This window comes from Ixodes scapularis, unplaced genomic scaffold (genome assembly GCF_016920785.2).
Source record: "Ixodes scapularis isolate PalLabHiFi unplaced genomic scaffold, ASM1692078v2 PGA_scaffold1__304_contigs__length_218370807, whole genome shotgun sequence".
Taxonomy (NCBI): Eukaryota; Metazoa; Arthropoda; class Arachnida; order Ixodida; family Ixodidae; genus Ixodes; species Ixodes scapularis.
In genome coordinates this window covers 11,651,185-11,670,055 of record NW_024609846.1, presented here as the reverse complement: position 1 = coordinate 11,670,055, position 18,871 = coordinate 11,651,185, and the positions used below count along the sequence as shown (strand labels likewise).

The window sequence follows — 18,871 nt, the reverse complement described above, 5'->3', positions numbered from 1 at the left end:
CCGCCCGAAAACGCCGCTTCGCGGCGTCCGATTATCCGTTAAAGTGTCACTCGGTGAAACGTGGGCGTTCGCTAAAACGTCATTTCATCAAAGTGAGTGCCTTCCTTGTACGCTAAGGCAAGAGAGACGGTTAGCAGCGGGCATATTGGACGCCAGCAAACAATGACTCTTGAAATTCGTATCTAGGGACCTGCGGTAGAAGATGCTCTGATTCCACTCCTGGCATGTTACCTGGAATACATTGTAGCGCTCAAAAAACAAGGACAAAGAGACGAGAAACAGACAGCACAGTGCGCTTTGTCTCTTGTTCGTTCAGCGCTAAAATGTATTCCAAGTTCCAAAACCAACTAGCCCAACAATCTACTGAATGTTACCTGGTTCGAGTCCCGTCTACGGAACACGTCTCAGAAGAGAAAAATAATTTGAAAAATCGGAAGGAACCTTGGTCAGCAGAGTAATAATGCTCCATCATCTCTTAACCCTGGTGCCCACAGAAGTTTAAAAAAAAAAAAGGCGTTAGGAGTTGTATCTTATTTTCCGGGGGGAGGGGCGGGATATTTCTCAGGAAATGTAACAAAATACATTTCATCCTGATTGTATAGCTAAACATACATTCCAAACGTATTTCGATACGGGAATACAGAATCTGGTAGGAAGAAAATGTTTTGCGATACAAAAATAGATACGAAATGTATTGCTGATATACTATCGCGATACAAATTCGTCGCAAAAATTCCCAGCCCTGGCCTCCACAGCGTACGGAGGAGCCGTATGGCAGATCGTCATGCAGATGCTGACGAGAGACCAGTTGCTGAATATTTTGGTGAGTCTGTACGACATCTTGATGAAATATGGAAACTACCTTCTAGTGTGCAGGAGTGGATATCTGCGTTTGAAAGACTGATAGATCTAAAACCTTTCTAAGCGCGAGGCGCTGATCAAAATGTGATTGACGATCTTTTAACGTTGTTGTAGATTTCGTTCTTCCGTGTCAAAATCTGGCTATAAAAATGGAAGTGTCGTGGCATGCTAGAAAGACACTTGCTAATAATCTAAATGGTCTCAGTTCGATTCCCGCTTGGCACAAACGCTTTCTTACTGAGCTTGCCTCTTCCTCCCCCTCCCCCACCAAAAATAACGGCCGAGTTCAAAATAGGGCTGTGACGTCATCACCTGGCTTAGCCAATCAGCATCGAGATAATTAGAGGCTTCACAAAGTTTTTTGACCCCCCAACGAGGCAAAGATCGTTACACGTTTAAAAACAACACGTTCATCGTTTTACTTTCCGTAAACAGGTTTTGTTTGCCGGTATGACATCGACAAACGAACGACCCAGCTTCGACATCCTGCGTTGGAAGCAGCTGGAGAGTGGCGGAAGTTAAACAACTCGACGTTGCTCAGTCGTTCACTACAGTCTGGGCACAGATGTGCAAAACGTAATAAACAAATTTGAAAGCCGGGCACACACAAACAAATTGTCCTCCTTTTGATTTTGTTCAACAAGATTGTTTTTTTTTTTCACGAACAACGAAACAGAAAATTTACATTAGACTTAATTTAAACCTTTCATGCAATGCTATTCACTGCAATGCAATATCATCAATTGGGTTTTCTTTCAGTTGTCGTAGATGCATCATGCTGATCTCAAAGGACCAATTCTAGCCTCACTGCTATTTTAGAGCGCAGCTCTTAGGCGCCCGTTTCCGGGTTGAGCGGCGTCGGCGTCGCTGTCGGCGTCGGCGCAACCGCGCTAGATCTAGAGGGAAAATTGACGTCACGTGACCTCAACACCAATTCAATTTCCTGCTAGATTTAACGGGAAAATTCAGTTTCTACGCTAGGTTTAGTGAGCAAATTCAGTTTCTCCACTAGATTTCGTGGAAAATCCAATTCATCAATTCACCTATTCACCAACACCAATTCAATCCTCCGAGTCGGGGATTGAATTGGTGTTGAGGCCACGTGACGTAACTTTTCCCACTAAATCTAGCGGAGAAACTGATTTTGGTCATAGGTGACGTGACACCAAGTCATCTGACGTTACTTTGCTCGTTAAATTTTGCGGGAAACTAAATCGGAGGAAGAGGAGGAGGAGGAGAGGGGACGGAGGGGGGGGCATGCCCTCCTCTCCGTCCCCTCCCCTCCTCATCCTCAAGAGCTGCGCTCTAATTTCGCATTACAGAGACTAGTAAACGTACTTCACCTTTTTATTCATAAATTTTAAATATATTAAACTAAATGTCTCCTGGCTGACTTAAGTGCGAATTTTATTACAGCCAACCGAGCATTCCACGTGCTAGAGAAGGTATCCGAGCTCCCTTTCCTGCACACTGCGGAGATAGATAATGAACGCGAACCTTAGAAGGATCCCATAACACGTCTATATTCGAGAAATGCGATTAGCGCAGGCACAAAGATCGAGCGAAGAGCCATGCTCATAGTCCCCGCGCAGTTCGCATGTTCCAGTCTAGTCATATGTCGAGTTTCTTCATTGACTGGAATCCTCCTCTTTGTCGCTGTGATAGGCGGTTTCCCTGTTCTGCGGGAAAATGAGCTCACAGACTTCTTCGAGGGTGTATATACGCACATAAGCTTACTTACAAATTGCAATTTATTGAAAAAGAAACTTTCGCCAAAAAAATAATAGCCTGGTTGAGCTGGGTTAGAGTAGCCCTCGTTTCTTGTGAGTGGCATTCAAAAAGTGAAGACCCCTCCGCAATGACCCAACAAAAGTCCACGTTGTATAATACAACGTAAGACAAAAGAAGAAAAAAAAAAAAGCCACGTAGGCATAACTACAATTTTTGGTCTGGCAATGAGAAATGGAATATCGTAGCAGGTACGAAAAAATTGCAGAAATCAAAAAACAAAAATTGAGCAGTCCTGTGCTGGGCATCGGCGTCCCGTTCATGCACCGTGGGATGCGTGAACAAAAGCGCTCGGAACCAAATAGACATCTTGAAGATTTGGTACCAAATGTTTCTGTGTTTTTTTTTTTGTAAGCGTGCGAAAGTCCGTCTTTCGGCACGAAGTCCAGGCATTGACAGTGCTACGATGCATAGTGTTATCGGCAATCTCTTTTGTATTTTCCCAAAGTGTGCGTGCAGTGGGCATCGGGGTACTGCAAAAACCTTAAGTATAAAGCGGATTCTTACGAGTATATCACAGTAGGATTATATCTCCGATTCAAGATATTTACGAACCTCGTTGGCGCCACTTTAAAAGCGTCTTGACTAAAGACGCTTTGAAAGCCAAGCCACTTGTTTTATACAAAAACTTACAGGTGCGCTGCGTATTATTCGCCTTTTTTTTTTTTTTTTGTACTGATTCTTTTTTGAATTGAGCTTGCAAGTGTTGTGTGGAATTCTTTACTGCGAATAATATGTTGAAAATTTACAAAGAAAAATACAAAATGCGCTTTTTTAAGTTGTTAAAAGTCTATAGACGCTGCACCTAATAACAACCACCATACCTGGCCCTCTTTTGTTTTTCCCTAATTACCGAGCCACTGAAACAGTCGTTGACGAGCCTTCACAAAGGCAAATGCTGGAGTGAAGGACACAGTGGCATCTAAAATGGCTATAACCCAACCAGCAATAATAATGATGAAGTAAACGAGATAACAGAAATAAAAAACTAGAGTTCGGTTATGGCGGCGCTCATGCAGAGCTGCTGCAAGTAGTCAGAATTTTGAGCGAAGTTGTGTTAATGACTAAGCCTGCATACTCCCAGCCTACAAACGTTATCAAGGCCAAGAGTTGCGCCAAATGTTTTACTGTTGCTTGAAATTTATGAAGAGATAGATACACAACAGCTTGCTACGCTCCCTTGACTCTTGACTTCTATTTATGACATCGTTCTTAGGACGAAGCGTGCAATTGGTCCCAAATCCTTGCCTAAAGCGCCGTTAACACACTTGCAACCAGGGCCGTACCCAGAAAAAAATTTCGGGGGGGGTTTTCGAGGACAACGGCGGCCATTTTGTCTTATTTTCGCCTATGAATCATGTGCATCGGTGGCATATAATGGAGAGTTATAGCAAACCGAAGAACCGGTCCCGGTTTGGTACCCGGTAGCCGACCGGTGCCACTGCGCGTGCGCAGAGGTGGAGATTAAAATCGGCTGGCTGCAAGTGCACCGACCAGGGCCGTACCCAGAAAAAAATTTCGGGGGGGGTCAGAACCCCCTATCCCCCCCCCCTGGTTACGGCCCTGCTTGCAACCCAGTAGGACCGAGAGAGACCAGGCTGCTTTTAAGCCTCTTGCGATCTCTTAGGACCAGCTCCGCAGCCGCGCATCCGGTCCTAAGAAGTCGCAAGAGGCTTAAAAACTGGTCTTGCCTCTCTCGGTCGTTCTCGGTTACAAGTGTGTGAACTAGGGAGCCTTCATGTGCGCACATGAAGGCACCCTAGTGTGAACGAGCCTTAGCACCGACGCACCACAGTTTAAAAACTGCCGGAGTTTTTTTTTTTTTTTTCAGTATTTTATTTTTTGGTCGTTTTGATGATTGTCAGTTGTGAGAAATCTTAGCTTGAAATGTATTCAACGAATTCAGTGAGAACATTTCTCTCAAGGCTGCCTTTGCTTTCAAGCACTTTGAGCGTGCGCGTGAAGGAAATATTTTTGAACTTGCACTTCGACGTGCCTGCCCACATAAAACATGCTCACTCACGCACACACAAAAAAAAAATGAGCAGACATTGAGAAATAACGCGATTCATAATTTTGTATTTTCGCTGCGTTCGGTGCTATAAGTACCTACGCTATTATGACAAAGGCTTGCAAAATCAGGAAATACAAAGACACATGATGAAGCAACACATCGTTGGGAAGTTGAGCGCTTTGGTGAACTGACTGTGGGTGAACCCTTGCGAAACATCCTGCATGCCTATAATGTTTTATGCTGTCTGTATCCTATCACTAATTACCATCGAAAAAGATCCTCAACCCGTTTTATATCCTCCGCTGTGTGCAACCGGACTCAAAATTAATACGCTCGACATCGCTCAATTTTCCACCAGGTTTCATACACAGACGAGCACACGGTCATGGGATAACATAAAAAAAATTAACTTGCTTATCTTTTTTTTTTTTTTTTGCCACTTGGGCGCAAAAGCAGAGCGCCGCAATGGGCGCCACATGTTGTTGTTCGAAACGAAGAAAAGCCTGCCCGGAAAACTGTGCGGGCGTCAGTGCTCGCCAGCAGCTCCCCTTTTCCCTGACTACTCTCGCGACCCTCGGCATTCGCAGCAAGCATGCCCGTCGACCTCTACAACCTGTCCCTGTCAGCGCCTTGCGCATTGGTGCGCATGGTGGCCAAGCACATCGGGGTGGAGCTCACCGTCAAGGAAGTGAACTTTTTCAAGAAGGAACATCTAAGCCCCGAGTACCTGAAGGTAAACAAACTTGTCCGGTCATACCTGCGGTTGAATGCGAGGCAATTGCAGTCGCCGCCTTCAAGTGCACCCTTCTCTCACACTTCACGGCTAACCTCTAAGCCAGGGTGACACCACTTATACATTATACAAAAGGCAGTCCCCAAACAAATTCCAGCGACAGTTACCGCGGGATCCGAGCTTCGAATGCCGCTTATGGAAATGCGTTCCATAAGAAACTTGGTACGCGGCATTCGACCCACGGATATTACAGTAACTGACATTAGCAGACTGTCTTTTGTATGATGTAGAAGCAGCGTGGCCCGGCTTCAGGCCCTCATGTCTCACTTTAAAAGTAAATTCCTAAATAAAAGATCCGAGTCATTTTTGAATATTTTTTTTTTTTAAACGTGGGTGAATCCGCAGAGTTTTCAAAATGTCGGTGCAACCCTGAAAATTGGGCATTGGAACTTCGCTCATCACGATTTTCTTCCGTCCCCATGACATGGCTGCAATGTTTATCCAGGCGAATCATTCTTTGGTATTTTTCCCTCTTTTGGAAGAGGAAAAAACTGCGCTTGAACGTTTTGTTAGTTAACTTAGTAGTTATCATTGCCCTTCAGATTCTCTTTTTATAACACAAATTGTCAAATCGCTCAGATCACAGCATATGATATCCATTTTTCTGTTTGGTAAAATGATTGCATAATTTCAACGGCGAGGGCGCGATAAAAAAGCGATTTCTGTCAATTTCCAGATCAACCCGTTCCACAAGGTTCCAACAATTAGCGACGATGGATTTGTGATCTACGAGAGGTATATATTGCGAACCTTTTTTCCCGGTCACACCCTTACCGTGTCTATCGTAACGTAAAATGCAAAACTTATACATTTAACCGGAAAATTACATTCTAGGGATAACACGCGCGCCAAAAGTTAACCACTGGAGCAGCAAGGATGCACGGGCGCTCGCTGACGTTCTGTTGAGTGCAAGGTTGTTAAAGGGACATTGCATTCAATATTCACTTAGCGCGATGCTTAGAATTTAAAGCATGCACAATTTTTGTTGTCCTTGAGTAGTCAGTGGTGCGCGACGTGGTCGCAATTCGAGTGCGCGGCGAGGTCGCAAATGCGAGCAACTAGCGCGACCTAGAAGAACCAGAAATATAAGAAAAGAGAAAAAAAAAGAAACGCAGCAGAAAACGAATTTATAGCGAAAACGGCGGTTCAAACATAAGCATTTCGCGTAGGGGAATTCGCTCACCCTCTTTCTGTGTTTTCTTTCTTCCGGAGGAATCGGGTATGAGAGAAATATAGCTTCAAAGGCCAGCTCACGTCACGTTGCTTGCCAGCTTTACATTGACCACTCGCTTCGCTGTCGTCATCGGCTGCCCAAAACGTTTATCAATTACATCCACATAACATAATTTCTCATAATTTGCACTGTAAGGTTAAGTCTGCCGATACGTTCTTATAGATTATAGGTTTCTAGACTTGTTCTTTGCCATGGTTGCATAGATCACTTTCAGTACAAAACCAAGAGCAGCCATAAAAAACTCGCAGATGCCTCTGAGCGTCAGCCGCCTTGTCCCAAACCGGAAATTCTATAATGCCAAACGCTGAATAGAGCTTTGCCAAGTTAGGTGACATGGTTCCAACAGACTCGACCATTCTCTTCGCAGCACGGCCATCTGCCTTTACCTGCTGAACAAGTACGCACCGGACAGCGACCTGTAACCGAAGGACCTGCAGAAGCGCGAGGGTAGACCAGGTCCTGGCAACGGTGACCAGCTTCGTGCAGCCTCAATACGAGGAGTTCTACGTGAGTTAGGGGATCTACTTATGCGTCTCTGAATCGGTCCTCAATGCTCAGCTTAGACTCTCAGAAGCTCGGGCGTGCACATTTCTCCGCAATGCGCTGATTGGAAACCTGTGTTCGAGAATTGTGCGGGGCTTAACGGTGATAACAACAAAATCGCTCGAGAAATCTTAGAGGCTCGTATAATTTGAAGATTAAGGCCACATTTCGGCAGCGCACCCTCATTGTCGTTGTCAGATAAGAAACTGCGTTTTCTTTGACGAGTGAAAAGGGCCAGAGACAATGCTTAAATGACACGTAGCCTGTACATTGATTTTAACATTTTAGTTTTTGTGTTGCTGTTTTGTTTCCTTGCTTGTTTTTTTTTCCGTTGGTAGTATTTATATTGGATGCCAACACGTATGCAGCTTCAGTTGTTAGTAGCACCGTGTTTGTGGTCGAGTGGGCTAGCGCACACCAGCTGGGAGCACATGGAGCGAAACCTCAGCTGGAGAACCCAGGATCCTGGGATCAATCCCAATCCTAATCACTGCCCGTTTCGATCTGGGTGAGCATCGTACCAGTGTGCGGTCGTGTATCACTACTGCGTGGTGCACGTTTAAGACCCCCGGCTAGCGGTTGCATTGCACGCGCTATATTTCTCATGTACAGCTGGGAGACTCGTCGCCCGTTGAGGCAGACCAAGTTCTAGGGTGTATAAACATATATAAAACCATTTTTTTTTTTGCACGTTGTTAGTGCCCTTTTCTTGACCTCGTCTTTTGCGCTGACGAAGATGTTACAATAATGAGTTCCGCCCTTCCACGATTTCAAGCAATGGTGGTTGGCAACGTTTGACTGCGTTTCTGCGGCTGAGATATGACCGCCAGTTACACCACGGCAATCGAGCGACACAATTCGATTTCGACCTTCACGTCATCACCCTCAAAGTAGACGTAGTCGACGCTCGAACCAGGTATCTTTTTTGGTATACAACTGTATCGTCTAACTTACTCGCATATTAACACACCGATGAATGCGAACAAGTGCGCGGTAAAGTCTGATAGCTTTTGTGATAAGCATGTCTAGACCCCGATGAAACAAAATAATTGCCATCATCATCGTCTTTCTAGAGAAATTCCGCTATGCTAACGAAGAAGCCCACGGCACAGCAAGTTCAAGACCTGGAAGAGACTGGCCTCAAAGGCCTCGAGCATCTTGTGGGCGACGGCAAATTCGCCGTCCGGGATGCGCTCACTCTGGCAGACCTCACCCTGGTGGCGCACCTGAGCTACTCTATAATGGTGAGAGGCCGCCCCCCGAACCGAAGGCATCATCCGGCGCACTCCAGCTTTGCAAATATGGCTCTCGCCTTCACTTGTGGAAAGCCGCAATCACACTCATCATGCAAAAGACACGATGTGCGCTGAAGGCAAGATGACGGAACTGTCCGCGGACGCACCTCGAGCTTGAGGCGTGCTCCAAGTCTCCAGCAGGTTTTTTGTATGACCAATGTGACAGTCATGCAAGGAAGAAGCTCAAACAACAAAGAGTTAGAGGGAACCGTTTTTGCACACCCGATAGTTCGGCACTCCGGTACGCACTGCGCATATCCGAGTCTTCAGTGGCAGCGCATGCGCAGTTCGTACCGGAGGGCCCATCCTACCATATCGGGGGTGCAAAAATGGTTCCCTGAAATCCCCCAATGTCTTTGCACTGTTTTTGTGTGAGGCATTAGCGGCGCGGCACGACTTACGTGCTTGACCCTCGGCTTTTCCTCTGAAGGAAAGCTGCACATTTAAAACAATTTTTTGCTTTTATTCGACATGGTTGAATATGATTAGAATAATTAGGGACTATCTCCATTCGGTAAATTAGTTCCAGAGCAGTGCTTTGGGAGAGAAAGCTGAAATGTTTCTTAGTACAGCTGGGCAGACAACAAGACTGTAACGTCATTAAAGGGCCTCTGACACGCCAAAAAAAAAAAAAAAAAATTTTCATGCTGGCGTTGAAATGGCATATCTGGGCATTACAAAAAAAATTGTTTTACTATGGAGGTGCGTAGCTTTTTATAAAAAATAGAAATACGAGGCCCAATTCAAAGCTCCCGCCAGTGCACTGTAACGTAACAGTGTACCGCAGGGTGTCGGGGCGGTCAGAAGGGAGGCATCGCCGTAAGTCACGTGAGTTGTATCCCTCCTCGTGCTTACCGCGAGCGCGTGTAATATTTTTTAAAATATTTTTGTTATTCTCCGCACCTCCACGAGCGATATCCAAACAGACAAAGTTTCTTTTATTTGCTTTTCATCGCTTAATGTTGCTGTAAAGGTAGAAGAAGAAGAGTCAGTGAATTGACGTGATCAACTAAAGTGCCTAGAAGGTGCTGTGTGAGGGACTGCCCCGGTATTTCAGCAACTGAAGAAACGATCACACTGCATGCATTTCCGAGAGACGGTAGGCATCTTCAGCCTGGAGAGTATGCGATGATTCGACGACCTCGGTGTCCGAAGCTTCAGCAATGCAATTGGACGTGTCGTGCGCAAGCAATCCTAATTTCTGCGAGAGTTCTAACATTTTTTTCTCAAAACTCGATAGCTCCTTTTGTACCCAGTATAGCTCTGTATCATCGGACTGACGGCATGCACTCGTACACTGGCTTGTACTCGCAACGCTTTCATCATTGACCTCCATCACGTCGATCCACTGACTCTTTGTCCTCAACTTTTACAGCACGCAAACTAACCAACGGTGCAGCGATAAAGAGCTAGTGGAACTGAAACTTCGTTTTCTACAATCGCTCGTACAAAGAGCAGAAATTAAAAAAAAAAAAAAAGTCGTAGGCACGGTCGCGGAGAGCACGAGTGAAACTCACGTGACTTCCTGCGAACCCACTTTTAGTGAGGTATGTCGATGCCTCCCTTCTGACCGCCCCGACCATAGAGTTATTATAATGTACGCTAGAGGTTCAAGTGGCGCTAGTGTGCTGACGCAAATTGAAGCAGACAGCAACCAGTCCGAAATTGACTTCCGGTAATGCATTTCTATGGGAAAAAGTGAGTGCATTTTCTCCCTGCGCTCGATTATAAGAGCCAATATCCCAAATAATTCGTACGTACTAGGTAGCTTGGAACATTTCTCAGTCAGGCCGACAAAATAATTGGTCAGTTACGGCGTTTTTATTTTGAATTCGTCGCCTTAAAAACGGTGCTAAAACGGCTTCGTACGTGTATTTATGTGCACCGTCGGACACTGTTAGCGCGAACGCGGCGTCAGCGATTTCCAGCATGGGGGATATACATGCCAAACAAACGAAGGACATCTGGAAAATCAAGAGCGGCGGCAAGAACTATAACACTGGATCAGTAACTCGCAGTGCATGTACGATCAAAATAAATTGAAGACCACGCAATCTATTCCGATTTTAAATAAGTAAATACCGCTTTATTTTTTCTGCCCTGAGCGAAGCTGCTTGTTCTACGTTCAAAATATCACCCGCGCCCTTGATATCATTGAGAAGAAGTGCGCAATAAAAGCTGCCCGGTAGAGAGAGCGACACGAAGAGACACCTTTCATAGCCCACGGAATTTATTCACTACGTTTTAAAGTTTTTTTATCCGCTCATGCACGACGGGATCATTTTCATACAGTGACAGGACTGGCATATTATCAATAAACAAGCGTCACCGGAATGCTGGCGAGTCTTGAACACATTCTATATTCGTTTCGATTGTAATTTTGCTTTGAATCGTAGCTTGTTCTTACACACCTGCTGCGGAACACACGTTTGGAACTGAAATGTAGCGAAGTTAAATATCGTTCACTGATGAAGAAAAATGCGCAAACTAAAGCAATTATACTTTTACAGTGTTAATCAAGGTACATGCTATTCGGTACGACCCAAATAACCAAAGTGTTCCGTGTTATTATCCGGCGAAGAGACAAAATGCACGCGCGTTTTCCCATAGGAATGCACAGGAGCACCGCAAAAGAAGACTGGTTGCTGTCTGCTTCAATTCGCGTCACGGAAGTCGCATAGACACTAGCGCCAGTTCAACCTCTAGCGTACATTATAATAACTCTATGGCCCCGACACCTTGCGGTACACTGTTACGTCACAGTACACTGGCGGGAACTTTGAATTGGGCCTCCTACTTCTATTTTTTTATAAAAAAAGTACGCACCTTCATAGTGAAACAATTTTTTTGTAATGTCCTGACATGCCATTTCAACGACTAGCATGCATTTTTTTTTTTTTTTGACGTGTCAGAGGTTTTTTAAGAAAGCGAGCGAACGAATCATGAAGCAAAGAAGCGTAAACGGAGGAAGGCAGTCGTACTAAAATGAAGCAAGTGTCGCAACCAAATAAAGACACCCATGCAAGGTTGCCAAGCTTCGTATGTGCGAGCAAATAGCGACCTGTCGTGGGTCTGCGTCAAAGATCCCTTACATCAGGGTTGCGACGGTGCGTTTTTGAGCGTCAAGCTTCCGTTATACAGACAAAACAAAATAACGCGGCTATGCTCCATGTTGAACTGGCACAAGGTGTTGTACAGTGCGTTGTCACTGCCAGCCTAATGAAGGCCGGGCGTCTCCCCCTAGCATATTGCGATCCTTCGGCAACCGATGAGATTGCAGCATGAGCCGATAAAATTGCCGAAGAACGAATCACGAAGGATGTGGACATATTAAGTCACACCCTGCGTTTCTTTAGCTGTCAATGACTATGCGGAAAGCAAGTCGTCTGCTTCTTGCACGGGAGTTGCAGTGACGTCACAACGACGACGAGCTCTGATTGACTGATTAAAAGGATAGTGGGTAGACCTGAATGGCTAGAGGGTCTCGAGGTCTACCCACTGCTATTTTTGGTCTCCATCAGCCAATAAGAGCTCGGCGTTCTGGCATCATCGCAACCCCTGTGCAAGACCCTGCGTAGAACGTGCGGAATAACCAGCGGCAGAAGTCTCGTGGTGTAACCTCTCTGTTCCGCAATGTAATCGCGCGAATGTGTTTGAAAGCAGAAGGTGGCGTCACTGCTCTTTTGTATGCAGCGGGTCTATACGCACGTCAGGGAATGTCCGCAACACTGCGGTGGTTTAACGCCCATGTGGAATCCGGTTCCATGTTATACTCAGACAATGCCGTTTTCTGCCATTACAGATGCCTGTTTTCGACCGCAAGAAATTCTCTAAACTGGTTTCCTACTACGAATGCGTGTCAGCCCAGATGCCTCACTTTGCTGAGACGAAAGCTGTCACCGAGTAGCAGGTGCAGAAATAGTCGGCCTTGAAGTGAAGACAAAACCCCGAGCATCACTTTGGCCATTAAACTCGGAGCTGTTCTATTTTGTAATCAAATCCCGATGTGGTCGTCTGCTAGCCAAGTTCTTCACTGATTCCACACAGGATTTCCGTTCTGGCACCTTCTCACTCCAGTGGCTGAAGCAGAAGACGCGAGTGCCAGCGGAACGTAGCACTCGTCTGCTCACTAAATATAGAGCCGAGTGTCATCCGCGCGTCTTGCTGAGTAGAGGAGCGAATTACTCCCGCGGGTCACACATCAAGTGAATAGAGACGCCATCGATGTGCTTTAATCTCCGCTTCAGGGTAGCAGCTCGTTCTTATGTGCGGATTCGCAGGCGAATCCGCGGGGAAATCGATGCCAGAAGGGGAAATCCCCTCGCCGGTGACGGAATATTTGATCGCGGGAGCAATCGCTCTGGGACCGATTTGTCCCGCGCAGAAAACGCTTCCACGCCCTCGCAGCCAGTCGGAGCGCACGGAGGAAATGGCGCTTTCTGGCGCCACATCCTGGCCAAATTGTCCGAGTTGTTGGGGTTGCCGCCGGAATTGTCGAAATTCTCGGGTTGTGCAAATGGCGCCGTCTCGCTGGTCATCGTTTTGTCGGCAGAAACGCTAAATTATTCAACCCTGTTCGACAAGAGGTATCTAAGCAACGAAAACATTGCCCACAAAGAAGATCTGTTGAATAAAATTGGCGTGAGTGATACGTACACATGTTGCCTGCGTTTGCTCGTTGTTTTATTGTTGCCTTCTCGTATCGCCGAGACGAAGTTGGGCATTTTCCCGCCACTGCGGGTTTGCTTTAGCTGCAAGGAGAAACCTGCGAGGGCATTTTTTACAGCGAAGCTGTATATGGCTAGAGTTCCATGCATTTTTGGTATCCGTGTGCAGAAACTAAATTACACGTAAAAGCGCTCCATTGTATGGAAATGCTTATACGCCCCGTCACCTTGATATGCCTTTTGATAAGGAAAGATGTCGAAACGTGTGATAAGGGAGACATATCCGAAAATAATATCCTTCTCCCGCTCGAGTCTGGTGACGTCACTGCTTTACATATATACAAGCAGCAGCTCTTATATATGTAAGGCCTTATATGTATAGATTTAACTTTAGCAAAGAGTCTCACCAATGTTGTAATGCAACCCATTAGTGCATATTATAGTGATCACAAAGCAATCATCACTACCGTTTCTAAATGATCTACATATAGTGTAAATAAGCATTTGGTAAAGTGCTTGTGTGTTTCTCTGGGTGAATCATGTGTGGTGGTGCTCTACAGTTTCGCCTGCCAACCGCCTCCGCAGAGTGGAATGGCTCACATTATTTAAACACCAAGCGAGCCAGGGGCAGTCTGCTCTGATATCCGCGACAAACCGGAGCGGCGCGGACGTGACAGGTGGCAACAAATGGGAACGGCTCCGTCGTTTTCCGCCCAGTAAATTCGCTCGGCGACAAGAGAGTCCTTCGCAAGTGCGAACGCGGCCTAAGACCGATCCCAGCCGACGCTTCCACCAACTGCGTCACCTATTTCAGGCTAAACCAATCAAGCGTAGTGAAGCCCCGTGATCCTGTGATTTTTCCTGCGCGTGATGCGTTTAGCCGATGGTAGCAGACGCAAAAATACGCCGAGACGAAGCACTTTGACGCTGCTTGATTGGCACCATCAGATGGTAGCGTTCGCTTCTGTCGGACATGATAGACCGCTTGTATGGCGTGTACAGACAACACCACCTAGAAAGAAGGCATACGCATGGTCTCCTCTCCCTCTATGAAACGTCATCAGAGTCGGATCGCGGTAACTCGGCTATTGGGCCCGAGACCGACCTTCGACGCGCTGATTGGACGCGAGCCCCAGCCGAACACTGGCACAGCACTCGTGCCCAATCTCACGCATCGATCGATCTGACTGGGATGGCGCGTGCGGAGGCCTTCTGTCTAGAGGGTGTTGGTATAGACCTTTTCTGCAAGTGCGCCGCCATCTTGAATTGACGTCACTTCCAGTATGGGCGAAAACATTGTTTTGCCTTTGCCACGCCAATAGAAGGCATTTAGGATATAAGCGCAATCGTCACACTTTCTCGTTTTGCCTCCCCTTTATTTCTTTACTATTTGCCGGTTGAAACGTTGGATTATTTTTTCGTCGCCCATACCGGATACGCCTATTAGGTGGCTGGGGACGAGAGTACACGAAAAAGGTCTATAGACCGTTTTACTAAAAGGGGGCAAAAGAAAAAAGGGGAAAGGGCTGCCTGCGCTTTCCTCCTTGCTGGGTGGTTAGAGGAACGAGCGGAAGATCAAGATGAACGACACTGACGCGTGTGTTGCGCTTAGTTTGCTCGCTGTATCACGGTTTCTTCTATTTCGTTACTTCCAGAATTAACTAGAGCTCACCGCTTCAACGACGACCATCCCCTGCTCATTGGGACACCATTTTTCGGTAATAGGCTGCACGATTAACGCCCGAAAGAGCAGTAAACTATCGGAGGACATCTGTATCGAGCACGACAACCGACGAGGCAACTGCGGCTGCAATTTCTTCAAACTACATCGCTTTCCAAATGACCTCCGGCAGCAGTGGGCTGCGTCCGCAAACTGTAAATACGCTTCCACGTTCTCTCAAGTGTGCCAAGGGTGGGCTCGTGTGTGCTACGCTCGCAAGGTGGATGCAACTTTTCTCGTGAGAATCGCTGTTTCAGCTCGTAACTTTTCGGTTGCTATTTCTTGCAGGTAACGCTGATAGTTTGCAGTGATGACAGTGACTCGTATTTTATCATCTACAAAGTTTATTTGAAGACTCGTTTCCGCCGCCGTGCATTGCTAGAAATTGTCTAAAACTTAGTTCTATCGGTTCTTCTTAATCGCGATCTCAGGCGCGATAGTAGAGAGCCGTGAACTTATGTTGACTATCACAGCACTCTAGATTTTCCTTATTTCGTAAACTAGTACAATACGTAACTGGAAAGATAACTTTATTTTCTATTGCCGAAACAAACTCATGTATCGATTTCTAATCGTTCAATCATTGATCGACTCTCTCCGGCAATGGGCCCATCTCGACTTTGCTATTTTTAGTTCTCGACAAAGAACACAATCGTCGACACGTGATCTTCAGTTAAAACTTTGATAAACATCTGCAAACCGCAGTGAGCGCGCCTTCGATCGCTCCCCTGCAATGTCTTCATTTCGCGCGTCCTTGTTCACATTATATTTCATTGTTGGGGGCGACATGGAACGCCAAACATATTTTCAATGCATTACATCGCAAAAAAAAATCTGAAGTTAACTTTATTTGCTCTTAACTTAAATACAATATTTGGAGTACTCACCCCCGATTTCTCTCGGTGACTTTCGTCGGCCGCTTCCGCTTGTGTCCTTCTCGACGACCTAGAGCGTGCTCATCACGTGGGTCCGGACAGGCACTTACAAGCTCTTTTGGGTGTCAGTCAATCGCTCAAGGCCTCCACTGGTCTTCAAAGTCCCGAAAACGGGAAAGGGAAGGGTACGAGGGCGTGGCAGAACCGGTGGACAGGCAACACGCACACCATTGGCAGGTGGCGTGGGACGTCAAGTCTGACCAGTACCGAGGTCGCCGAAAAGTGGCGAAGGCGGGGAGGAAAGCCGTGATGCTTGCCTGGTGGTATCCGAGCAGAAGACGGAATATCGGACTTCAACATTTACTTCATATGGTGGAGAAGTGCCACCTCGCGCGTTCTGGAGTATCCTGTTTGGACACCCCATCAGTCGGATATCCGGCAATTTAGAGCACCCAACCAGCGCACTCAACGCAGGAGCGGCGCCCTAAAGTGCGAAACACATGTACGACGAAACCGTCCGATCCGACGTCCGACCACGCAGTACGACGGTCGGAGGCGAGGGTTTTCAACGCTCTCCGATGCTACGAAAACCCTGGCCCCCCCCAAGGTCGTTCCGGCAGTCCGCACGTCGGATCGGACGGTTTCGTCGTACATGTGTTTCGCGCTTACAGAGCACTTTCGCCAACGTTGCAAACCCCTTAGCATGGCCGCAAAACCTGCCGCTCGATAGATGGCGCTATAGTATTCAAAATGGCGCTGCCCACGATGAAGCGGCCTGTCGAAGCAAATGCACGCGCCGTGCGTTGGCGTTAGCGTTGCGAGCTTCCCGCGGCGCATACGCGTCGTTACCAGAAGCCAATCCAAGACGCAGTTTGGGCTTCGAGCACGCGCAGTGTGGAACACGCAGCCAAACGCTCGTTTACCCAGCACAAGGAGCGTAACGCACACCTTCTTCAGTGCTCCGCAAGGTGGGGCGGATACAGAGCCCTTTATGATGCTGATACCAGCGTCATGAACGACGATGACCGCTCGTATACGCGATATTAGGGACTTTTAGCAAGCCGTTGCCGTGTTCCGCGTACCGCACTACCGGAGCCTTTGGAGCATGCTTTTAAAGGACCAACAAGCAGAAAGGAGGAAGCTTACTCTCCACTCTCCTCAATTTTCCGCTCGACCTTTTTTCCGCAAGAGGAAAGAAGGAAAGAACTTCCCCCTTTTACGTCGCCGTTCAGGGTTAAAAAATATTAGTCTGGCGGCCAGTTAGCAATCACGCAAAAAAATGCAGAACCGCACCTTCTTTCTTCCCCACTTCCCTCTTCTTGGTGCTACCCTTCGTTTTGAGCCTCGGACTTGAAGCACCGAGAGTTCCGTGGATGCTACGTGCTCGTCGGACCAGTCATAGGAGTATCTTTTCCCACGTGGTTACGCCTCCGCCCGTACCTACGTGCGGAGGGCGGAGTCAGGCGGTTGAATGTTCCGGCCAGCAGGTCGATCTCACCGCACTGTCAGGTTTGGCCTGAACAGGGTATAAACTAAAACTGAAAAAAGACGAGCCGCTATTCTTCTCGCATGCTGGCATTTTCTTGTTCCATTGGTTTCCTCACGTGGTTCCTTCATTTCAACAACTGTCTAGAAAGTAGTTTACCGACAAGAGAACATCAACAACAGCTTTATTTTTTTCTCAGCTATAACTTTTTTTTTTCTGTCGGAGGTCTTCTATTCTAAATATATCGCAGTTTTTGTTTTCTTTTTTCACTTTTTTATAGAGAACAAAATCTGGTTCTTTACTGTTTCAGCAAAAGCCCCAAATACTAAAACTGACTCATTTTTGCGAATGACTAATTTTGACAAATTTGACTAACTCAAACTATTGAGAAATATTTATGACGCAAATACATTACTCGATCGGAGCCAGTACATAGCGAACCGCTTTTAATCGTAAAATGGTGTAATCCCCAATTCATACTTAGCGAAATCCACGAAATAACGTGACCGAAAAAATAAAGTCGTCTGCAGTACAAGAAACGTTGAGGTCTCTGAGCCTATATTATTTGTTCTTATCGAAAAAAGAAAGAATATGGGATGATGGCTTAAAAGAGAACACATATCGGAGGAGGAGACTGGGGCGGAGCAGCAGCTTAGCATTTCCGGCTGATGTTGGCACGACGATGTTCGACAATCTTCTAAATGAAGCAAACGCAAAAAAATAAAAAGTGCCATGACGATGAAAGCTCTTCTGTGCCTCTCCAAGACACCTCGATATCCTCACACAACCTGTTAATAGGCGGAAAAACTCCGTGCAATAACATGTGAGTAGTGATGCAAAATTTTCCAAAATTTACTATCAATACTATTGAGTTTTTTTTTTTCTCCAAAACTATCGATAGCATCGAAAACTATCAATAGTTGACTATCGATAGTTGGCTTTTGTCGACTATCGATACTATCGAAAGTCAGAGTCTGGAAAACTATCAAGTGTTAGAAAAATTGAAGCACTGCCCAAAAAAGAAAGTGGACATTATATACAGGCAGATAACGCGTGGTTTTGGGGAAAACATGACACTGAAAGGAAACAAAACATACAGTTGCATTCGTATACTATTAATTAAGAGGTATAACAGAAATTGCGGCTTGCCAGTTTTTCTGCGCACATATTTTGTATATTCATGGGGTTTAGAGATCAAGCTTCACGCTCTAGTATGCCCGCATTTGTAAAACTATTCAGTATACTCAGTATTTGTTTTTTGCCTCGTAGCTAAGCAAAACACTCGCTGAAGACATGCATCAGGGTGTTCACAAGTTTGTTTCACGCTTGTGTTCCCTTTATTATACAATTGACACGCACTCCTTATCATAGTCTTGACCACTGACCGGTGAAAATGAGCTTCCTGCTGAAGATCTTTTTGTTTTCTTCGGATGACCTTTTATATCAAATTCCCAAATATCGGGAATTAGCCTTTGACGAAAGCACTTAGGCTTGTTTGCCATAATATACGCCCCTTTTTGTTAGGTTCTATTTTGGAATAGTTTAATAGGCTATTGATGCGCTCAGTTTTGTCATTTCATAAAAGGGTTTTCAAC

At 46.2% G+C, this 18,871-nt stretch overlaps 1 pseudogene; it reads left to right on the top strand.

The window, feature by feature from the left end:
• Positions 1-815: 815 nt before the first annotated feature.
• Positions 816-12,465, top strand: LOC120836356 (annotated as a pseudogene).
• Positions 12,466-18,871: the final 6,406 nt, after the last annotated feature.